The 23259-nt window shown below is 51.1% G+C and overlaps 1 long non-coding RNA gene across 1 annotated transcript in view; it reads right to left on the bottom strand.

The window, feature by feature from the left end:
- The window catches only part of LOC112645595 (uncharacterized), a 57855-nt gene extending 47482 nt beyond the window's left edge, over positions 1–10373 (bottom strand). The window contains exon 1 of the long non-coding RNA XR_003127139.3: positions 10286–10373. This is a non-coding gene — a long non-coding RNA (uncharacterized LOC112645595). The remainder of the gene's footprint in view (positions 1–10285) is intronic.
- Between the last annotated feature and the right edge of the window lie 12886 nt (positions 10374–23259).

Below are 23259 nucleotides of genomic sequence, written 5' to 3'. Positions count from 1 at the left end.
GGAGCAGGAGTCACCTTCCAGAAGACACGCGACCACTGTCTTTGCAGCGGGATGGCAGGGGACACCGTGACCCACTGGGCTGTGGGGTGACCCCGCCGAAGCCGGGGCTCTGTCTGCCTGCCTGGGAGCTGGTGGCTTGTCCCAGGGCTCCAATGACAGGAGCCCAGAAGTGGCTCCCAAACCAGGGGGGCACAGGGGAGGTGGGGGGAGTCCCGTGTCAGCCTCACCCCTGAGGCCGGATCGTGAGCCCTGGGCCTCCCCCGCTCCCCAGGGACCCCAGAACCAGCCGCCGGAGCTCGGGCAGGGTGCGGCCCCTGGGGCCCCTGGAGGAAGCACAAGGGAAGGCGGCCTGCAGGTATCTGTGCCCCGGAGCACCTTCATGCCCCCAGGGGGCACCCCCACACCCATCTCAAAAATGGCTAAGAGATGACAGGTGACATAAACTAGGAAACAGATAAACACACCGAATAAACATGGAGACTTTTTTTTTTAGCCCAACATTAGATTCTTAAACAGACCCTCAGCCATGCTCGCTCCACAAGATTAGTGGAGAACATACTGGAAACAAAAGGATCAGGATGCCTGGGGGGCTCAGCGGTTGAGCATCTGCCTTTGGCCCAGGGCGTGATCCTGGAGACCTGGGATCGAGTCCCGCATCGGGTTCCCCGCAGGGAGCCTGCTTCTCCCTCTGCCTGGGTCTCCGCCTCTCTCTCTCTCTCTCTCTCTCTCTCTCTCTCTCTCCCCCTGTGTGTCTCTCTCATGAATAAGTCAATAAAATCTTTTTAAAAAATTAAAATAAAATAAATAAATAAATGACCAAAAGGATCGTTTGCACGGATCCTGTTCCTTTTCCCCACCGGGCCCCGTGCTCTGGGAACGGTCTGCGTCACGCTGTTTCCATGACCAGGGAAGGGTCCCCAGGCTGGAGAGGGAAGGACGAGACCCTGCGCCACCACCGAGTTCCCCCCCCCCACCCCATAGGCAGAGCTCTAGGCATTTGGAGCCACTTGAACACCCCCGAGGTGCTGGGGGTGGGCCCATCCCCTTCAGTGACCTTCACCATCCTCAGGCTCCCCGAGACACACGACGTGTTTTAGCCCAGAATGCTGTGCCACGAGGGGACCCGAGGGCACATCCGGCCCGCGGGAGACGGCAGGTGTGTCCTGCAAGCCCGGCGCACTCCGCGGGTGTGGGCCTGAGACGCGGGAGAGGCGCTTGGGGCAGGGGTGCGGGGGACCGGGAGGGCGGGCACGGTGACAGTGGCCTGGGCCACGTGCCCCACAGCGCCCAGCAGAGCCCAGGCCCTCACAGGCCCGGCAGGCAGGCGCCCGGCCCGGGGTAGGGGGGAGCAGGCCCTGCATTTCTGCCTCTTTACCCCGCGGGGGTCCGATTCAAGAGCGGCCTTAGAGACACGGGCTCGTTGCAGACTCGCTGACCCGGACGGTGCCTAACGGCCCAGGGGAGCTGGCTTGGCGCCCCCAGGTCGCTCCTCGGTAATAAAGAGCTTGAGAAGCACGGAGCCGGGCCTCCTTGGGGGCCGGAGCCGCCCTGGGGGTGCAGCCCTCTGACCCGGCGGTACCCGCCGCCCGCCGCCTTCTGTCTCCCGCCTCTGAAGACCAGGGCTCGCAGCAGGCCGCACACGGAAGTGACAGGCCATCCTGCTGGGGGGGGGTCACTAGGTCTGGGGGTTCACCTCCCCACCCACACGGCTCCCGCCTCACATGGAACACACCAGTCCCTCCTCCTGATCGACGACTGGGCGAGCGCCGTCCCCTCTCTCCAGAAATTTCTCCCTGGTTGTAGTCATGCCCTGGGTTGCGGATCGTCACCCGCCCCCCCTTCCTCAGGGGCACCTCTTCCACCCCGCTGCCCCCAGACCCTAGTCTCCCTCCTCACAGGGACAGGTCCAGGGTGGGGAAACTGAGGCACTCACCCCGAAATTTGAGGCACCCAAAAATACTCAACAGTCAAGGGAAATAGAATATTTTTAAAAGTCACAATGGATGGGGAAAAAGATTCATCTGCGCAAGAAATCTCAAAGTTTTCAATAAAGACAGGGTCTGAGCCGGCGCAGCACACCCCTGCACCTGCTGCCTCCCCACCCCACCCGCCCCTTCACACAGCCCGGCATCCCCATGGCACTCACCACGGCTGTGACCGCTTATTCGCTGGGGTGGTGGCCGCATTAGTCCCTGTCCCCGCAAGGGCAAGGGCAAGTGCTTCTCCAGCCCTCGCGCGCCCGGCGTCGGGGAAGAGGTGCCCAGGAACCCCGGAACGAGCATCGCAGGTGGGGCGTGGCCCTGGAAGCTGTGCCTGGAGGCCCGAGGCTCCCCAGCCTGTCCCCCCGCCCCCGGTCCCGCCGCCGGACCAGCCACTGCGGCCCAGCAAGCCCCCTCTCCTCAAAGGCAGGAGCCCTTGGCTGTCATTTGCTCAACAATATCCTAAACACAGAGCTGATGGGATGGATGAAGCGAAGGCTCGGAAAGCAATCAGGCAAATCCAGGGAAAATGCGTGACGGATGTCCCGTGGGTCCTGAGCCTTTTCTCCACCTTTCCCGAGGACCACCGCCACCGCATGGCCGTGGGAGGGTGCGTCCTGCCGCTGGGGAGCCAGGCTGGGCCCTCCCAAGGCACTCCCCCTCTGTCCGCGTCTTCACAGACAACGTTTCTATTTTGACCAAGGGCCATTTGAGGCTGGCCTGGAATCACAGTGCATAGGTTTGCCTGAAACAGGCTAACATCCAGCCAACTGCTAAATAAAAAATCCCCAAATAACCATGCTCTATTTTTGCATTTTTACAAGTTTCTTTGAAAGGAAAAAGGGGGATAAAGGAAAAGAGAGATTAAGAAACACAGACTTTTTCCGTGTTCCTACCTGACGTCCCAGGTGCAAGAGACACAGGAGGCGGGGGAGGAGGGGGGCAAGGGGGAGTCCCACCCGGGCAGCCTGGGAAGGCCAGCGCCCCGGCCCACTGACACTGCTGCTCTGCAGGTGGCCGCTGCCACCCAGCCGGCCGCATGCACCTGCCTCTGCCCCTGGTCCACAGGAGCGGCTGTGCTTTTCTGCCTCGGAGGATGGAAAAGGGGAGAAGCACCTCAATTTTCACCATCCGCACACCCCTGGCTCCTGGAAAGATGCCCAGCTAGAGAGGTGCCCATGTGCAGCCCCTGATGCCAGCAGCCCGGCCCTGCTGGCTTCTGGGGACCCAAGCCAAGCCGGAAACCAGCCTGGTTCATTGTTGAGCGGGGGACGGATGCAGGAGGGAGAAGCAACAACGCTGTTGTGCTGTTGTGATTCTTTGTTGAAGACTCACAAGCCCTGCCAAAGGGTCAGTCTCCCTTTCAGAAAGGACGCTAGGTACGATTTTCCTCCTGGAAGCCTCATAAATCCCCACGTCTCCTCGATATACAATTCAAAAAAGGCCTCAAAATTGCCATCGCTGTCATGCTAAGCACTGGAAAGTTCTGCTTGACCTTTTATTAACATTTTTCTAAACCAATATGTTTTTTTTTTTTTTGCTACAAGCACCCTGAGGAATTATGAAAAATACTTTTTTCTGTAGTTTATCCCATATGCACTTAATAGGCTCACAAATATAATACCATTATAAAAAAGAAAAACTGCCAACTCTGCTAAAAAAATTGTCATAACACTAAATTATTATATAAATATAAAAGGAGTGTGTCTGTAAAATATTCACTCAATGAACATCCCAAGGTGATGGTTTTGCTATGTTGTTTTTATTCCTGAGAGATCCATAATGCATTTGGATATGCCACATGTCACCACATGAATCAGGCAGTTAATGCATGTGCTTTTTAGAAGCAGGGATGTCTTCCCAATAGAATGTGCTATAAAAAAATGTAGAGATCCGGCTGCTTTGTCTGATAGGCATAATTTAATGTCTTGCTTATAATACTGCATCTTAAGGAAAAATACACACTGTCCTATGTAGTTATTTACAATATATTGCTAAGTCTATGCAAATATGTTTCCCCGAGCCTGGGATTATATAACAAAGGTCAACAATGTTTGAAATATTTTGAAGCGTATTCCCAATATGCTTAGTGTATGGTGCTAATGTCCAATATATGCACATATATCTTAATATATTTCCAGATATTTCTGTTCATTGTTCTCTCCATAGCTTCCCACAGAATACTATTAGAGGAATGTTTTCTTCTGAAGAGAGCCAAACATTGCCTATCCATCTTGGGAAAATTTATTAAGGTGGCTAATTATGAGGTCCTTAATACTGCATCAGTATGGGGGTTGCTCAGCGCCACGGCAGAAGAGGGAGAGACGGAAGCCGGGTCGGTAACACCGAAACCAGAGACCCAACATACGCAAGCAGCCAACGCACACCACACCTATGTGATCTTATTTTTCTGTCTCAGGTTTCCGAGGCAGGCAGTTAAACTCAGGCATTACACACGTGCCTACGCGCACACACGCAAGCACGCGCACGCACGCAGGCACACACACACGGGTCTGTGATTGGCACGCAGAAAAACAAAGATGACGAGCCACACATTTTACTCCTCACTTGCAAATACTGCCAATCCTGTCCTTATTTTTCTGAGGGCACTTTTGTGATCACATTTCACTCAGGTCACTTTCTCAGGGAAAGAAGGTTTGGCTGGTTACACGGGATGAAGGGAAAAGGGTCATAAACACCAGATTCTCCAGCATCCAAGCCTGCCCGGAAGAGAATGGAAAAGAGCCACCGTTGATATCAAAGGGATCTGAGATCCGTGGCCTCAACGTCATCTTTTATTCCAAATCGCTCTGTTCCCTTATCGTTCTCTAGTTATTGGGTTGGATCAAATTAAAGGAGACTACACAGTCCACCCAGATGCCGAAACAAGCAGCTGATGCCATTAAAGAAGAGGGCCCTTCTAGAAAGAGATGCTCATCCGCAGCGTGTGGACCAAGTCGGACTGGCCAGCCCGCTCTCCATTTCTGCGCTGTTGCGACACTGCGTTGCCATCACCGGCTCTGGGCCGTATCACTCCAGAGGTCACTCTGCCAGCTTCAGGCCCCACTGGTCTTTAGGGTCCTCAAAAACCCCAAGGCAATACCCTTCCCATCAATCCACTTTTAAGACACCAGAAATACCACCCACTTTCAAGGACTATGCACTTTGTCTAGATATCTAGATCAGCATCTTTTTTTTTAAGAGAGGGAGGTGGGGAGAGAGGTAGGAGAGGGAGAGAGAGAATCTTAGGCAGGCTCCATGCCCAACGCCCAACACCCAACACAGAGCCTGATGCAGGGCTCGATCTCGACCCTGAGGATCGTGACCTGAGCCAAAATCAAGGGTCAGACACTTAATGGACTGAGCCACCCCCGTGTCCCTAGGTCAGCACCTTTGATTAGAGTCTTTTCTATATTATCAATCCAGCCAATCACATGGCACATCTGATGAGGCCTCTGAAAAAAAAAAAGGGCCAAAGCTGTGAAATCAGCTTTTTTTTTTTTTTTTTTTTTTTTTTTTTGTCAACCAATGCTTTGCATCCCCATTGCCAGAAGAAATGACTTCTCCAGAGCCACCCTAAATACAGACTTCTCATAGGAGAGCAGCCAAAGACACAGGATGCAGGTGTCCTCATGAAAAGGCACACTCTCTTTTTTCTCCAGAAGGGAACTTCATTACCAGCCTTATTTCAAATGCCTTTCTTGTTTGACTGTCTGTGGGGTCTCCTGAACCCCAGTGGACCCCACATGTGTGGGGAAGTCAGGAAGGCAGGACAACACGCCTACACGTGTGGACTCAAGGCAGCCCCTCTTCCCCGCTAAACCACACTCTCGCTCGCTTTCACGGAGCATTCCAGAAGGTTTTTTCACGAAGGCAGGCCCAGAGAGCCATGAGCATCTTTGTTCTCACACTGGAAATTCGACTGTATATAAGGAAGAGCAAATGTTAAATCATTTAAAGAGAGCTATTTTTCATAGTTTCCAGTACATAAATGGGTTTCAGTACATGTTATTGTAAAATAGTGTTTCTACTTACGTTCTTATACATCTGTTGTTGTGTTTACTCATCTTCTAGTTCTGACTTTTAGAAATAGCAATAAATCTATTTTTTAATCCCCTCTCCTGATGACTGATTATTCATCGCTAAAAGGGATGGAGGGAGGTCCACGTGAGGAGTGACCCACTCTCTAGAGCAAGCTCCACTCTCACAAGATAAACAGGGTCCAGGGAGATTCCTCTTCTGTCCCGGGTAGTTTATGCAAACTAAATAAGAGTTGGTGGCAGCTCAAATAAATATAAATTACCCTCCAGTGGAAAACCCAACCACTTGTTACAGTCAATTTCAGCAAGGAGGAGCCAATGGTGACATCTACACAAACAATACAATTCATTTTTATACCACATCCCTAATATGAAGATCACAAATGGCTTCGTGGAGTCAGTCATCACTGAGCTAAACCCAAGAGGATGGGAAGTCAACCAGGTAGACGGAGGAGGAAGAGGAGCCTCCACTTCTGGGCCCTGGAAAGAGGGGAGAAGTTGCCAACGCAAGTCCCTGGAGGGAGGTGTAAGCCAGGATAGGATGGGTTTGTGCTCCTCTAACAAACAATCCCAGAATCTCAGTGGCTTAACAACAACTGGGTTTTCCTGCTCTCCACTGAGAGTCTGGGAGGCTCCTAGGACAGCTGCATTACATTCCACGTGACTCAGTGGTCCAGGCTGTATTGATCTTGTGGCTCCTGCAGCCCAGCATGAGGCCTGTATGAGCAGAGGAAGCCAGAGAGCGAGAGGGCCATAGTGAGCCACACACAGGCTCTTCTATGCTTTCACGGGGAAACAGCCCTCCGGCCAAGCAGGAGATGCGCCCTCTGGGTTTGCAAGGACGCTGGGAAATTTGGGAGAACAGAAGGGAATATTTGGTGGACGTCGGTATCTCTACCACCGCTAGCAAACGATTTCACAGAGAATCAATCATCGTAGAAGGAAGACAGTTCCTAAGCAGAACATATCATGAAGGACATTCCAAGCACTTTTTCTAAAAAATCTGTTTTTTCCCTTTGTCTCCGACTAAACTGTGCTTTGTTTAGCTGGATTCCTTGGGCCGAGAGATTCCTTATTTATAAAATGGGTGTAACGATGCCAGTCTAATAGGCTATTCTAAAGATCTATGACTTCATAAATGTTTTTAATTTTATTTATTTATTTGAGAGAGAGAAAGAGTACAAACAGGGGGAGGGGCAGAGGGAGAAGCAGGCTCCCTGCTGAGCGCAGAGGGGGCACCACGGGGTTTGATCCCAGGACCCCGAGATCATGGCCTGAGCTGAGCTGACGTCAGGCGCTTAACTGACTGAGCCACCCAGGGACCCCTAAGACCTCATGAATTCTAAATTATGCACTGTGAGTGCACACATACAGGTTAGTAGAAATAACATCCGTAGCCCTTTGGTGAGCGTTTTAGCATGTCGGGCCATGCCCTGGTTCGATGACTAGAACCAAGGCACCCAGAGTGGTCACCGAATGGTGATACACAGTCAGTTCTATCTGCTGGTTAGCTGGTTGCTCTGGAAACCACATTGCTTTTAATGCCCTCTGTATTCCCATTTGCTTTCACACCTCCTCCCCCGGTCTTCTATATACAATTCCTACTGAAATTCAGAAATTCTGGGTTCCATATACTTGACCCCATAGCAGAATGCCTAGACTGCTGGCCAAAATTTTGTATTTTTTAATGAGTTCCAACACTTTCCCAGGATACCTTGCAGCTCAGATCCCCCGTTGGGTTCTTAGATTTGCCCTTAGCACATGGTTAATTTTGTTCGTTTTTCTCACACTGGCCAAGTTAATTCTAATGGGTATGTGAGAAGGACACGGGGCCCAGATATTTTTCCAAGAGTCCAATGTTGACTTTCTCAATGAGTTTTTTTGGGAGTTTGTTTTTTGGTTAGCCATGAATTACAAACTATTTCTCCTACAAGTTTCTTGACACCATATCCTCTCTAGGTCACATCAGAAATGACCAATTGCAAACAAAACTACCTTGAGACTCAACGCAAGGAAAACGATGACATAGAACCTCTCTCACTGGTTCAGTGGAGACGGCACCGCATGGCACAGTGGAAGAATCTTGGCTTCGACCTTGGGGTCCAATCTTAACTCCACCATTTGCTAACTTGGTCTTGAGCAAATGGCGCCCTTTCTTTGGCCTCTCCTGGCAGGGGAGGATGGACAATATGGGGAGGGTTCCATGGACAACATGCCAAAGACGATGGCTTGGTGTGTTTGGAGTGCTCAGTGAAATCCGGTTCTCTTCCTCAAAATTCTGGTGACACACTCACCCCTGGACATCCAAAGTGCATAATGCCCCCGTGTGTCACGGGCACGCTGGTTCAGGGCGTACGTGTGAATCGTCCCCTCTTTATACCCCTCTGCTGGTGAAATGGAGCCACTTCCAGAAACATGCCCTCGTGGCTTGAACTCTGACCCCAGCAGCACCCAACAGGCCCACCCCATCCAACCATGGGTTTTCCTGCCCAACACTCACAGTCGGAGTCTTGCCTTTGCTATTGTTGCCTCCTCCAACATCGCAGATCAGATTTTTATTGAAATCTGAATGGACCAGGATCCCTGGGTGGCTCACGGGTTGAGCACCTGCCCTCAGCCCAGGGTATGATCCTGGGGTCCTAGAATTGAGTCCCGTATCAGGCTCCCTGCATGGAGCCTGCTTCTCCCTCTGCCTCTCTGTGTCTCTGCCTCTCTCTCTCTCTCTCTCTCTCTCTCTCTCTCTGTCTCTGTCTCTTATGAATAAATAAATAAAATCTTTAAAAAAAAAAAAAAAAAGAAAGAAATCTGAATGGACCAACCTGCGCCCAGTTCAGCTCTCTTAACCAGTCTATCGGTCATTCCGATACACAAATTACAAAGACACAACGATAAAATAATTAGGAATGCTAATTTGTCACTGCAGATCTGGCAAGCAGGGCCTATATTTTGCAAGCAGTTTAAATATTATACTTTTGTGCTTTCCTAAACTAATTTAGCCTACTAATTTTCTATAATTACCTGAATGCGCTCAGCTTCCTCTGGTCAGATGAGTTCTGAGATACTTATATAACTAGCATTAAAAAGATGCATTTAGCAGCTCGGATTGTTAAAGTAACAAAGCCTATAGAATCCAGAGGTTATTGTATTCTCCCAAAAGTACTTAAATAATAGCCTAAAATCTGAAGAATTACTTTAATACTTCAATAAAAATAAGCCAATTCAAAACATTTTCAAGGAAACAGAGTTCTTTGCTCTAGGCTACCGAGTAATGGCTGAGAGAAAGTATATAGCCTGTCACTTCTGATTAGAGAACTGTGCCTCTGTGCTTTGAATGAGGGGCATGTCTGGTAATAGGAAGTGCAGATATTAAAGTTAATAAAATAATGTGGAATACGATATATATGAAACTTGACCAAGTATAGCACAGAATATAACATACATTACCCTGTTCAGTCAACTCCTGTGGCCCGGCATCTAATGACAAGCTTAATTTCTGTTTCCAATGAGGGTACAGCTAAAAATACAATTTCCAGATTAGACAAATATTTTATCCGACTCCCTAACAAATGTAACCAGGAATGGCTGACATGTCTACACAGATGCCCAGCGACCATGAGCGGGAATTACTGGGATTGCAAACTGCTCAGCCTGAAAAGTCCATGAAACCTCATCATCTTTGAGGTCATTATAAATAATTAGTTGCAAACACGGCAGTGTGGCAGCTTCACCACTGGCGAAGGGACAGGGGCGCCTCCATTTCTCTCCCGCCCTAGAGGCTCTCGGCTCCCTCTCGACACAATTAGGTCTCCCCAAACAACTGGGCATCAAGACCCCTGCACACCCGTGATTGCATCTTTAATCTAAAACCCCAACGCCAACCGTAATGGTCTTGTTTTTCGATACATTAACCTTCAACTTGTATTTTCACTATTAAATAACCAGCCTGAGAACCTCCTAGAATTTTTTTTTTCTTCCCCAGTCACCTACATGAAACCATACGGTACCCATGATGTGACCCTCTTAAGGGATTTAAAAGCAATTCAATGAGCTAATCTCAGTAAACCCAGAATTAAAGTTCTTGTTTCCATATTTCACTTTCAAAATATTTAGAACTTTGACAGATATGACATTATGTTTTCATTAAAACAGCTGATTTCAAAATGCTGCACTGTGCAGAAACGCCATAAACAGTTTATGATGAACTGCCACGCTCTTAATTAAAACAATAAATCCAGCACACAATATTTGCGCAGCCTCCGGTCTGACCTTTGCCTCTTGCTATCCACCACCAAGCCGCGGCTGCGTTCCCAACGCCAGGCGTGGAAGGTTTTAAAACATGATCTGAAAGGCACTAAAGATAAAATAAGAGAAAACGTACCATTAGTCTTCGCAGTTATGATTAATTCAGTTCATATTTTACAATCTGGTTATGGAGTAAAACTGCAGACTTTACATCAAGTATTTGCCATTCACTATACCTAATGTATAAAAATGCTTGATATTTTAGAAAATGGCACTGAGCTAATTCACCGCAACCCCATGGAAGGACAGGAATTGAAATCATAAACAGGGAGAGTGATGAGCTCTCCGTCGGAAGGGACGACCAGAACTCAGGCGTTGGATGGTCAGCCCCGGACCATAAATACGTCGGCTGCAGCCCCGGCCACCACGCCACTCTCGTGCCCGTGCTGCTAAGATTTCAGATTAAAATATTCCCTTAAATCTCTCACCTCCGCTGCTGGAACAGGCAGCCAGGGCGCTACCTACCACGCGGGACTAAGGGCCGGTCTGTGGTACTGGCCCGGAGCCGCCAAGGTGAGCGCAGGCCCAGCGGCTCCAAGGCCGGACACCGCTCTGCACCGGGACACGGAGCCCCCCACGGTGAGGGGCAGAGGGTGGCCGGGGGGACCCCATTCTGCAGCTCTGGCTCAATGCACATACACCCCGCCAGCAGCTTGGCTCCGCAAGCAAAGAGGCGCAGCCACAGGAGGAGCAGAGAGTCCCCGCACGAAGGGGACAGCACGTCCGGGCTCCTCCGAGATCACAGAGACGAGGCGCACGGTGCCCGCTGCAGGCTGGTCCCCAGACGCCACCCGGGCACAGGCGTGCAGCCCCTTCCTCCGGGCCTTCCCGCCCCCGCCCCCACCCCGTGCCTGTTTACATATGACAAACTGCCTGGGCCACGCGGACGTGCTCAGAGCTCGGTACAGCAAAGCCTCAGAGGGGGGCACCCAGAGGGTGGCAATGAGCTGGACATTGCCCCCCACCCCCACCCCATGTAGGTCCTTGTTGGAGCCAGGGAGAGCCCGCCAGAGTTCTAGAAAGATGGAAAAGGAAGCCGGACTGGTCGAGGAGGCCATGCACGTTCTCAATCCAGGACCTACATATCTATTCAAAAGGGGTGGCTACCAGGTGACCCACGTCCTATTGCGAGGGCAAGAGCCCCCCACCTTACCCAGCTGGCTCTGGCCTGCCTTCTCCCCTCTCCAGACACCTGACTTCCCACCAAGGGCCCCCCTCCAGCCCTGCCTGTGTCCCATCGCTGGAGGGGACCAAAGCCACCTACCCTTGCTTATGGGGTCTCCTCCTGGGAGACAAGCCTAGCCACTCCCAGAACCTTCTTCGGCCCTTTCTTGGTTGGGGAATTCTGTCCCAGGTGTCCTAGCAGGGGAAGGGCCCTGCAGAAAAGCTGGGCTCTGGGCAGGGGAGGGGGTGGTCTCTGAGTACCATGCAGGACTCCCGTGCCCTCTCTAGCCCTGCCTCAGGACCAGCTCGCCCTCTGCAGGAGCCATCCCTCAGTGCCGTGGCCCTTTGAGTCAAACATCACAGTTGGGGTGGGTTCGGTCCATCCCTCCCTTTTTACCAAAGAGGGTGCCCCAATGGCGCTGTGTCTCCAGCACCCCCAGCTCCCCAAAGCCCAGGCCCTGAGACCAGGAAGGTCAGTGCCAGACACTGGGCACCTGCACTCCCTCCCATCCACCAGTGCCATACACCACAGCGTCCAGGTGTGCAGCCCACCCTGGCTGACAATGGTCGCACTACTGGTGTCCTTAGGGTCACATTTGGCCCCCACCGCCATCTGGTGAATACCACCGTGTTTCAGAAGACTGAGGCCCAGAGGAATGAAGTCTCCATCTTAAAGTCACCCAGCCAGTGACTAGCACCCCAGAATTAAAACCCACCCTTCTGCCTTAGGGCTCGTGCTCCTTCAGGGAGCACTTCTGTCCTCCTTTGGACAAAGTTTTAAGACTCTCAAACTGAGGCCCGTGGACATATCCTCAAGGCAGTCCACATCTGCTTTTGGTAATTTTTCATTTCTTTGAGTATTTTCACATTGGTGAAAATCCATCTAGAAGACACAATGAGTATAAACATATTCTGGATCATGGAGGACCAACCACCATGTGACTTCCGTGCCAACCCTTGTGTTTTCCATCCAGTGGGTGTCAAAACACACTTTTGTCATCATCAAAGACTAAAGGTGTGGAGGCCGAGGGTGCTCCGGGCCAAATAAAATTATAGAATTCTGCTCATGAACGCGTGAGCTCTGAGTTACTCCAACCTCGGCGTGGGGAAAGGGGACATGTACTGTGATAGACTGTGATAGACTGACCCAGGACCCATCAAGAGAGCACAGGGGACAGTATTTAACACGTCCATGCCGGTCTCCACTGAGCCACCACCTCTCAGTCCACATGGAGTCCCCCAGATAGACACCTGGTATCTTCACTCTCTGGTCTCTCTCGGCTCCTACGGCTCTCCTGGTTTCTCTCCATCCTATGCCTTCCCTCTGGATCCACGTCCCACCCTGGAGGGGCAGGGTCAGATCTTCCAGATGCTGTAGTCCTTTGAGGCTTTAGATAGCCCAGATTCTTCAGACTGTCTCAATGAACCTTCCTTCCTAATCTTGACGGGTCCTAGAGCGTAGCTTCCACGTGCTGTCAGGCTAATCACCTACCTTCTCTTTTTTTGGTTCTTCATCAGGGAATGAGGGAAGTCAGGGAAGAAGAGGTCCAGAAAAGAAAGAATCCCTGTCCTGTCACCAATGATGGTCCAAAACAGATGAAAAATGGTAGAAAAGTTGAGCCAGCCCTGCCCTCACCCCACCCCACCCCCAAGACATGTAATCTCACCAACCTTGAACCTGGGTGAGATTTGCCAGGTCCAGATTCACGCTGTAAGTCGTGATCTGGTGTCAGCAAAACAACATCATCCTCTCCATTAAAATGAATGTTGCTAGTTTAAGTTGGTTTTATCATTTTGTTTGTATTTAATCCGTATATGAGGCCTGGTTTTATAGTTGTCTAAAAGTGCTGAGCATACGGAGTTTAACCTACTTCTGTAAGATCTGTAGTCAAGAATATTACTATCTTTATCCATTGAGTGGTCGGAAGAATCAAAGAAAAGCATGCAGGGGAAGTGCTTAGCATGGTGCCGGGTGCATGGGAAGAATTCAATAAATGTCACTAAATCTTGCTATTATATAATAAAATATACTGCCGCAAAAAAAAATAATTTAAGTTAGCGTCGAGGGTCTGCAACCTTGTTGTATTTTTTTTTTCTTAATAAGCTACACCAAACTTGAGGAATAATGGGCTGAATTCTACACCCCTAAAGTTCGTATCTTTAAGTCCTAGTAGCCCCCCGGCATCTCACAGTGTGACAATATTTGGAGATAAGGTCTTTAAAGAGGTAATTAAGTTATGATGAGTTCTTTATGGTGGGCCCTAATCCAATATGACCGTTGTCCTTATAAGAAGAGATTAGGACGCGGACACGCACAGAGGGAAGACCATGTGGAGGCGCAGGGAGAGGACAGCCATCTACACGCCAAAGAGAGAGGCATCCGAGGAAGCCAACCCTGCCAGCACCTTGATGCCAGAAATCCAGCCTCTAGGACTGTAAAAAAAAAAATTAATAAATTTCTGATAGTTATGCCCCTATCCTGTGGTATTTTGTTACAGCAGCCTGAGTGAACCACTACACCTCTGGACCCCAAAAGTTAGGAACCGGCTTGCAATTCCCCACCTTCTGCTGCACCATCTCTTCCATGAGGAATCCTACCCAGTTGGTTGGTGATTGAGAGGAAGGTGGAAGAAACGATGGATGGAAGAGCTTCAGCCCACATCCCAGCACCGTCCCACCCACTGGGCTTGTTCACCAAGAGCCAGGAGACCCCTGAGCTGAGCCATGTCTTTCCACCCAAGTCTGCCCCTTGGGGCCAGAGTCAGCAGGACAGACCCTGTGACCAACCCCCACGCATCAGCACCAGGTTGGGCATTTCTGGGCATACATCTCACTGAGGATGGGCCACCAGGGCGGGAGGTGGGGTGCCCGGAGCAATGCTGCGGGTGGGCCCCTGGGTGGGTGCTCATTCGTGCAGTGGCCAGCCCAGGTTCCAGAGCCCCAGAGCAGCCCGGCAGGCTCCTCACTGCCACGTGTCCATCCCCAGGGCAGCCCCCCCGCCCCGTGCCAGGGGCCCCGCTGCTGTGCCCGGCCGTCTGCTTGGCGGCGGGGCCAGAGCACACGCAGGATGACAGGGCATCCCAGGGCTCAGCTCGGCTTTACAAGGGGACAAATGGACCGTTTCATTTCCTGGAACAGCCTTCCAGGAACACTCCCATATGGGGCCATAAAAGAAGGTTTAGAACCAAGAACTTTTACAGGGGTTTTTATCTCTGTGTGTCTATTGAGTTTTATACCCCTTCAGGGTATCCGGCGGCTGTGGGCATAGTAGGAAAAGGCCTTTCATTAAAAGTAGGAAACAGGAACAGCCAGAAAGGAGATGGACCCTTCACCCTCTGGTTTCAAGGTAACTCTCTTAACAGCCCCCAGGCCCCACCTGAGAGCAACCAGCAGACAGAAGGGTGATGCTGTCTGGCAGGTGATGGCTTTCCAAGGTCTAGCCTGAGACAGCAGAGGCCTGAAGCCCCCGGCCCCAGCCAAGGCCTGGGTGCAGGCCTCCCGGGGCCCACAGGGGTGGGCAGGGGCCTGACAGACGGCCACAGACTGTGCGCGGTTGGCCACGTCCTCCAGGCCCTGGGGCAGAGGGGCCGCCAGCTACACGGTGTGCCAGGGAGACCCAGGGCGCCCCGCATCTCACCGCTTGCCTCAGAACGTCTCGTCCCACCCTTGGAATCACACCAGCCTCTGTAGAGGTGAAAGACAAAATGTGGGCTCCAGGCTGGGGAGCAAGGCAAGGTTGAAAGGGGCAAGGGCAGGCCTGGAGTCTTCAGGCCACCCGCAGGCCCCTGCGAGAGCAGGGTGCGGTGAGTGCGTGTCATCAGCAACACGGACTCCAGGGTCTCACTCCCGCTCGGGCGTTGCTGGCCTGCTGGATCGAAGCCTGTACGACGGATGTGGCCACAGAACCGGCTGGGAGGCTGAACGACACCTTGAATGGAAAGTGCTGGATGCCATGCCTGGCCTGGGACACGGTGCGAAACGTAAACCATCTCTCCTAACATCACTTTCTTTTTATCTTTTGGCGGGGAGTGCAGGGCGGAAGGGCGGAGGGAGGGAGAATCTTAAGCAGACTCCAGGCCCAGTGCAGGACCCTGAGATCACGACCTGAGCCAAAATCAAGAGTCAGGCGCTCCGCCGACTGAGCCACCCAGGCGCCCCGTGGCCATTACTTTCGCACTGACGCTGCATATCTCATCCTACCCGCTAGAAACAGCAGCCCAGAGACCCACAAAGGGCCCAAACTTTCCCCAGAGCCAAACAATCTACATTTTGCACCAACAGGCAAAAACACTGGCCCGGGATTGCCTACATATCCCCCCCACCGACACCACCCCCAGGACTCAAGCAGCCTCAGACGCTGGCCCTGGCTGGCCCCGATCTGCCAGCGAGGCGTACTGGGTTCTTTCCCACACTCTTCCCGAAGCCCCTGCTGTGGAGCTTCACCGCCAGAGAAGCATGGAGGCCAAGACAGCCAGAGCTGAGCTCGAGGAATCATTCAGCGGTGACTACGAAGGACACTGGCTCCCAAGTCTATTTCCATCTCGAGACTCAAACGTTCCGCAGACACCCTTCCCTCTGCCGTGAAGGCGGGTCCCTGCCAGCACTGCACCCACACCTACTGCTCCCCAAACCCTACATCCAGAGCACCCAGCAAACACGGGCTGTATCTTGAAAGCAAGAAAAATCAGGAAACGGAACATTGCTAATTCTCACGGCAGCATTAACTCATTCGCTTGCACATATGGGGTATTTGGACCCCAGTGGGTCTTCTATATATATAACTTATCATACAGCAGGTGCAACTTGGGAGAATTAATGTTGCTATAGGAACATTCGGATCAAGGCTGGCTTCCAGAGTGAAGAGAGAAAAAATAAGTTCTCCTCCTCAGTGTACTTCTCTGTTTTGAGTTTCAAAGAAGAAGCAATGTAATCGAGTCAAATGAGGCAAGGAGGGGCTTCCCCTAGTGGTTTGGGGAAGGTGAGAATTCCTGGAAGCAGCTCCCTCGGGAGAGAGGAAGGAAGCTCAGAGCCTGAGCCTCATGCTCACGTGGCCAAGAGGGCTGGAGACAGGGACCTCGGGGAGCAAACCCCTGTCCGGGCCAGGAGCAGCTCATGGGGTGTCAAAGGTGGAGAGTTGCCTTGGGTGCTTCCAGAATCTTCCCTGAGGGGAGGTTGAAAGTCCCATAACCTCTAGAATATAATACGCTCAGCTGCCCCAGCCGCACATCCCTGTGTCTTATTCCTACAACCTTCCCGGTGCTAATCTGGGGACAGCCCCAAGGAAAAGGGGAGCTCAAGGGTGGGTTTAGAGGTCTGCCTTGGTCCCTCATAGACACACTGTGGGGACCCCTCTCTGGCTGAGGGACTAGAGCAGGAGACGTGCTGGAAGTTGGCTTCAACCCTGGTATCGTCACTCAGCTCTCCTCGGGAGTGATGACTGTGCCCACCTGTGCATCCCCTACGTAAACTCAACTCTTCTGTTAAAGATCTGAGCATTGGGCTCACCCAGGAGAGGTTTTCCTGACTCGTAACTCTGGGTGTACATTGGATCCCCCGTGTGTTTGGAAATCCAAAAGCCTACAGCCTCCTTCCAGGAGAGGCAGGGATGCTAAGTCTCCATCCCACCACCCCTCCTTCCGTATCTGGGGGGCTTAGCAGGCCACCCCTGTTGAGTGGGCCAGACATCCCACCCATGGCGAGGATACCCCAAGGCACACACCCGATTTCACCGCATTACATAGCCCCAACGTCTGGCAATGTGCTCACAACGGGTTGGCTGAAGGACTGGACATTTAGCCCCAGACGATAGCAGAGCAAAGCGGGAAAGAAGAGAGGTCAGCATTCCCAACGCCATTTCCAACTCAGGGTTCGCCAGGTACCCACTTGGTGCCAGGTGCCGATTTTGCCAGGGGGTACATAGATAAGTAAGACATTACCTCTGCCTTCAAGATGCTCACAGCCCACCTCGGGGAGGGGAAAGGAGAGGCGGGGCAATAGATAGATAGATAGATAGATAGATAGATAGATAGATAGATAGATAGATAGATACCATGTCTTATTTCTGGCCTCCCCGGGGACCAAGGCCAAGTAGGCCCAGAAGAGCCACCTACAAATGCCCATGGAACAAACACAGATGGTAGAGAGGCGGGCACCTGCCCAAGGAGTAACGTGAAGCATCTGCAGGAGCACAGAGTGGAGGGAATTGATTATGGACAAGAGGGTCTGGTCCCATCGGCCATGGCCCGGCTCCCACCCAGCTGATGAAAGGAAGCCCGCCAAGTCCACGGGTGACTCAAGCCTCCCTTCCCATTAGGTATTTTAGACACGTCCCAAATACCATGACAGGGAGAGGGGCCGCGACGCAGAGCTGCTGTTTTGCATTTCATCTGAAGCTGCGTCTACTTTGAAATACGTACATAACAGTACAGCGGCGTGTCTAAGTGCTTCCCGGCCCGCTCTGCTTGGAGCCGCGCACTGACCATCCCAATCACGGCAGGGGCTGAGCCCTGGAGACCCTGAGGGAGGAGAAGCATGGCCCTCCTCCGGGAAGGCAGGCAGAGAGGGCCTTCGCCTGCTCGTCCCTTCCCCAGCCTCTCAGATCTTCCACGCAGTTGGAATAAAGGTGGAGCTGCAGCCACCTTGAGTCAACAACTTGCCCCATTTCACACGACAGACCCGCCCGGGGAGAGACCATCAGGTTGCCCATGGTCACCGGCCATTCCAAGATGGCGGCTCATGAATGGCCAAGGGTTGCCTGGTTGTCCCATCGGCTTCCTGAGCGAGGCCAAGACAGACAGACGCCCCTCCTAGGGCTCCCGGGTCCCTCCCTCCTACCCACTGGCACCCTGCTCAACGTCGAAAAATTCCTTTGTTTCTTTTAGCTTCCTTTAACTCGAGTGTGGTGTTTTCAGTTCCGCCTGTGGCGTGGCTTTGATATTAAGCAGTTTGTGTGCTGACAGCTGGTGTTACAACTGGCCTCCTCCCTTCCGCCCCCACGGAGAGCGGCTCGGTGGGTGGACAGCCTCCCAGGAGCTCACGCACGCTCCAGCACCATGTTCTCCTGGGGAGGGGGCGGGGGCGCAGAAGCTGCTGAGCAGGCCATGGGGGCCTCGCACACCCCGGGGCCATTCCCCCACAAGGAACCACCCCGATCACATCACCCCCCACTTTCCAACACGCACCTTTGGGTCCAAACCACGCTCTATGCCATGGAGACACCTTCCTCGCCCCACAGGGCAGGCCGCAGGCCAGGGCTAAGGGCCAGTGCCACTAAGGAGCAGTCACACAGGGCGGGGGGGCGGGGGGGAGTCCCACAGGCATCACAAATGAAAATGAAAATTCTGGGTGCACAGTGTGCCTTATTTTTTTTTTTTTTTAAGGTTTCATTTTGAAGTAATCTCCACACCCAACGTGGACCTCGGACTTACAACCCTGAGATCAGGAGTCGAGTGCTCCACCGACTGAGCCAGCCAGGTACCCTTCAAAAGCCCCTTATATTCTTTAATCTTGTCCTTTGTCTCAACACAGCACTATCTTGGCAACCCCAGAGGGGTGAGGGTGATCCATCTCCCAGGGAGTGAGCATTTCCAGAGTTTTGCTGAGTCCGGGATGCTAGGAATTGGTCCCTACATGCAGAAGCAAAGCTGAGGTGACCCCACAGAGACCCAGCAACCATGCGCCTGTCCAAGCTTCAACCGTGCCCATCAGGGAGCCACAGCCAGGGCTCCCCCCAGCCCCCCGCTTCATGAGTCACGAACACACACCGTCCAATCCCCCATCCGTGTGAGCCCACCAAACCTCAGGCCTCTGGCCATCCTTAATGTCATCTAACTTATCAGAGGGTCCCAGAGCTGTCTTCATTTTCCTTTGGGCGTTCATAGCTCCCTCATAATTTATAAGCCATTTTGCATATCCTAGACATCAAGTGGGAGTTTCTAAAATGATTTTTTTTTTTTTTACTACGGAGGATTCTAGACCTCAGGATCTGTAAATAAGTCAACAACTAATCTTAGCATCTAACTGCTTATTCACATGAATGCAGACTTGAGATTTCTGCAGAACAAAGAATGAACCTGCTCTTCCCAAAGTTCAGTAAATGGCTCACAAGGATCTTCGACCCAAGCAACCTTTCACTGGCTCCGATTGGTCTCGAGATAAAGTCCCAACCACTGCGTCCCCCAAAGCCTACAGGGCACACCTGCTTGGTCAGCCACCGTGCTCAGACACGCCAAGCCCCTGCTTCTCCAAGGCTGGGCCCTGGGTCTGCTCCTCTTTCTCCATCTGGCCGACAGCCTCTCATTCTCTTCATTCCACACACATCATGATGCTTCCTCAGGAAAGCAGTCTTCGTCATCTACTTCACCCTCTTGGAACACCTCCTCTTTCCCTCGAAGGCATTTTTCACTAGCACCATCATATAATTACTATATATTAAGTAACATGTACTATAAAAATATATGGTATATAATACTACACTGTACCAATACTATAAATAACATACTATATATTAAATTATATATATTACTATATATCGAAAATTAGATTTTTACTACATGTTTGACTCTATATGGGCAAGAACTGTATATTTTTCTCAGCATATCTCCCACCTGAAACAAGTACTTGGGGCTTAGTAGGGCCTCAGAGGGGAATACATATTTTTAACAGAGCATCGGTTCTTACTATGAAGTCATGCACATGGTCTTAAAAGAAAAGCACAAGAAACTGACAAATTGGACCTCAACAAAATTAAAATTCTGGCCCTGCAAAAGCCACGTGAAAGAGGGTAAAAAAAGACACGGTCCACATTAGATAAAATAGCGGCAAACCACGCATCCAACAAAGAAGTAGTATCTAGAATATATAAAGGACCCTCAAACTCCACAGTTAACAGGACACAAACAGTCCAATTATAAAACGGGCTAAAAACATTAAAAGACACTTGACTGACAAGGATATACAGATGGCAAATAATCACATGAAAGGGAAAGTGGACGTGTCAACACTTTGAAAGGCCCATATTTTTATGTCCAGAGATTCCACTTGTAGGGATTTCTCCAAAGGAAACAGAAATGTGCAAAAAAGATGTCAGGATTCAGAATGTTGATTGCAGCATTATTTACTTACAACAACAACAAAACGGGAGCCTCTACGTCTCCAGCCACAAGGGACTGGTTGAGCGACTGCATTCCATCCAAAGGTACCTGGAATGTGGATTCCTGCAAGCGGGGGTCTTTGCTTGGGCACCGGGGTCTCCCCAGCACCCGAAAAAGAGCTTCAGTTAATAGTATCGGATTAATTTTGAACTCGGCGATGAAACGCCGAGCACCACACAAAATTGTGAAATGGGAAAACATTCACAATAGCGTAAGGGGGGGAAAGAGAAACAGATTGCAAGGCTATATGTGCATTGCAACCACAGTTCTGTTTAAAGAAGGGAAAAAAAAATGTATGTATGTTTGCATATTAAGAGCCTAAAGGAAAATAAACCAAGGCATTGGCAATGGCTAGCTCTGGCGAACGGGACCAGGGGGTTGCTCCTTTCTTTCTTTTCCCTTCTTTTCCATCCTCAGCATTTGTGTGTGTTTTCCATATATCCCACATCAGCTACAAAGAACACTCTATTCCTTACCAAACAGAAGGTGAGACGGTGTTATTGTTAAAGGACTTCGGAATCCGTGCTGAGTTGAGTGTGATTCCTGGAACAATGACAGAACCCAGGGGTTGGGGGGCGAGGGCAGGCGCCCTGCCCTCTTTTTCCAGGGCCTCCCAGCGACAGGGAGGTCACCTGGACTGCAGCCCGGCTCACAGCACCTTCACGATTTCCCCCACAGACTGGAACCACTCACACTCTTGTGTGCTTAATACTATCTCTAAATTGATTCTTTTATTTAAAAAAAAATGCATTTAGAGGGAATCTGTATCATGACCATAAAGGTAAATCAGTTTCATCTGTCACAGGTAGAATGTGACTATAAAATAAACACCATTTTTTAAAAGTGTTTTTTTTGTTTTGTTTTGTTTTCTAGTTCTAGCTAGCTACTGTCCTCTAAAGAAGGTTCTGAGTCCAAAGTCCTGTTTTTAATAAAAGGAAGTTAGCAGGTGTAAAAGAGGCAAGTGTTTAAGATATATTTGCACCAAGTAAGCCCTTCTCTTAGATACAATCAGAAGGCCTGAAAGTGGCTTGACGGAAACCGACATTGGATTGGATGTCTTTTATTGCCATGTCCCCACTGTACCCACAAGTATTTACATGCCACGAGCGTACACATCCCATGCTCTGGAGCTCACAGGGCTTCCCAGATGAGCCCCACGGAAGCCCTGATTGGACTAGCACCTGCTACCCCTCTGAGCTCCAAGCCAGCCCTCCCCAGGCGTGGGACAGCGCGAGGGGGAGCCGGAAGCCCAGGGAGTGAGGAGGGACCTAGACCCCTGTCAGGCCCTGGGGGACTCAGCAGGTCACCCTGACACCCTAGGGGCTTGTCCTCTCCCAAGTACGGAGGAGTTGCAGGTAGGAGAGGTAAAATAGCTGGCCCCTCTCTCTAGCCCCGTAAAGGCGTGTGATGCGCTCTTTGGGATGCTGGACAGGAAGACCTGGAGTGAATGATTTGCAGTCATGTTTGCTAGTTACAGAACTGGGAAAAATGATCCTCTCCTGCCTAGAGCGTTATCAAGTGAACTGCACCAGCTCCATTAACGTTGGAAGCATCCATACGAGATTATGGGACGTATGATGGCTTTGTCTGGGAAACTGTTCGTCTCTGATCGGAAGTTCTATTACACATGAATTTAATTCTAAACAGTGTTACCAACAGATCCAAATGATTTACATTTTAAGCAATCTTCTTTCATTATCTCATACCTTGTCAGGTAGCAAAAGATGGATTTTTATGGCTTCTGTGATGAGAAATGATTAATACCCCTAAATGGGAGGCTTTCCCTACTCCAGCTGTTCCAGTGTGGGGTCCCATCCCTCAGCCTTGCTTCCGTGGGCACACTTGAGAGCTGACATCAGAGAAAGGGCACGTGGAAAAAGCATCCCAAACTTTTGTAAGTTGGATCTAAACAGGGTCAATGTTTCCAGTTAGGGCACTGAACGCCATTTGGTACCAAACATTCTCCTCCATCGAGAGAAAAAGAATGAGAAGGAAAGAGAGCCAGGGTTACCCACTAATGAAGCCCAAAAAGTGTTATTACAAAAGCTTAAAAATGTGTACGAGAAATGGCCTGATTTCCCCCCAACCAAGACACAGCTATGCAAGTGGGGAAACTGAACATCGGTCCCCAAATGGAAACAAATCTGAAATTCTGAACCCCACTGGTGCTTTAAAGAGTCGTGTCAAAGCTAAGGGTAAAGGAGGCCGAGCTGGGTCTCACACTGGCTCTCCCCTGGCTTTCGCGTTCATTCTTGCCAAGGGACTCCTGGACAGCCAGGCCGTAAACACTGTGAAGATGAGGTCGTAGGTTCAACTGGTAAGAGGACACTGTTCTGGAAACCTCTGCCCACACACCAAGTTCAGATGAGACCTTCCTTAAGGGGCAGATTGTCCTCCCCAGTTGCCTGCAGGTAAGCCCTTCCCCATCTTCGGTCAAAGGAAGGCTTGTCCGGTTCCGCATGGCTTGAGTGAGCCACCGAGGATGGAACGGTTGAGCGAGAGTCACCTGAGTCCCGTCCAGCGCTGCCCCACAGACACCTGGCAACTTTAGACTTCCCCCAAATCCTAGCACAGGTCCCCAACCTCAGACGTTGAAGAAGTAAACAAAATAAAATGCAAGCA

This window comes from Canis lupus, chromosome 1 (genome assembly GCF_003254725.2).
Source record: "Canis lupus dingo isolate Sandy chromosome 1, ASM325472v2, whole genome shotgun sequence".
NCBI classification, from domain to species: Eukaryota; Metazoa; Chordata; class Mammalia; order Carnivora; family Canidae; genus Canis; species Canis lupus.
Note: the sequence above shows the minus strand (reverse complement) of the source record. Positions and strands in the feature narration are given on the sequence as shown.